Source organism: Eretmochelys imbricata, chromosome 11, assembly GCF_965152235.1.
Source record: "Eretmochelys imbricata isolate rEreImb1 chromosome 11, rEreImb1.hap1, whole genome shotgun sequence".
Taxonomy (NCBI): Eukaryota; Metazoa; Chordata; order Testudines; family Cheloniidae; genus Eretmochelys; species Eretmochelys imbricata.
Window position 1 is genome coordinate 16,280,061 of NC_135582.1, and position 1,360 is coordinate 16,281,420.

The window sequence follows — 1,360 nt, forward strand, 5'->3', positions numbered from 1 at the left end:
AAGCTATGCCGATTTATACCAGTTAAGAATCTTGCTGATAATGTTTCTTACAGTGTGCTCTAACTGCTGCATATAGAATCATAGAATATCAGGTTTGGAAGGGACCTCAGGAGGTCATCTAGTCCAACCCCCTGCTCAGAGCAGGACCAATCCCCAATTTTTGCCCCAGATCCCAAATGGCCCCCTCAAGGATTGAACTCACAACCCTGGGTTTAGCAGGCCAATGCTTAAACCACTGAACTATCCCTCCCCGCAAAAAACTTGGTTAGATGCCACGAAGTAAGTGGCAATGCCTTAACCATATGCGTGTTGTAAAGGTCACTAGGACCTCTTCCATTCTTATCAAGGGGAGTGCTAACCTTCTCTCCTTTCATACAACACAATACATACATACAATATAATGCAAGAGAGACAAGGTAGGTGAGGTAATATCTTTTATTGGACCAACTTTTGTTGGTGAGAGAGACAAACTTTTTAACTACACAGAACTCTTCTTCAGGTCTGAAGAAGATATTACTTCACACACCTGTCTTTCTAATATCCTGGGACCAACACAACTACATTCTGTATAATGCAACTCACTTGTGCCATGTTCTAAAGTTAGAACACGGATGCTGTACACATCTATGCACATCAAGCACAATTACTCTTACTTCTCCTTCTCAATGCTCAGTCATTTCCATTTGTGCTAATCCTCTGCAAAACTTGATTGGAATTCTATAGGCTCAGAGTATCATCACCCTCAGTGCCTGCACACACACACACACACACACACACACACACACACACACACACAAAACGCAAAGTTGAGTTTTTTAGTTCTTGTTATTTTACACCAAATTTCAGTCTCTGAACAAACTGTCAAACAGATGAGGAGGTGTGCTGTGGAGATGGTACAATAATTAGCTGCCTAGGGCTGGGCATGCATTCCTATAATATGGAGAAGGTAAATTCGTAGATCTGTTCTTTATATAGTAGAGTAAATGGAAATGTTAGTTCAGAGATGATTTCATGGAACTATGGTGCTATATTAGGGAGAAATTGATGGAGAAAAGGAAAAAAACACTAAAGAGAACCGCTCTCCATTCATTGGAAAGTGGTGTTCTTTTCTTAACTACTTTTATGTATTTTTAACTACCTTCCTACTCTTTATAGCAGTTCTTAAACACATTTACTTTTTTATATAAATTATGTATTGCTGCCACAGGCCTTAGCAACCTAAAAAGTGAATATCAACTTTAAACCTCAGAGGATGCAACTAATTGTTTGTTTTTTCTACTGTCCCCTTCTAAATGCAGTTTCTGTTAATATGTAACGAAGATTTTGATATGAGATGTCCTCAGTAAGCTCACACTGTTGT

The 1,360-nt window shown here is 39.1% G+C and overlaps 1 non-coding gene across 1 annotated transcript; it reads right to left on the reverse strand.

The window, feature by feature from the left end:
• Window positions 1–253: 253 nt before the first annotated feature.
• Window positions 254–381, reverse strand: LOC144272524 (U6atac minor spliceosomal RNA). The gene has a single exon (XR_013347586.1). It is a non-coding gene; the product is annotated as a U6atac minor spliceosomal RNA (small nuclear RNA).
• Between the last annotated feature and the right edge of the window lie 979 nt (window positions 382–1,360).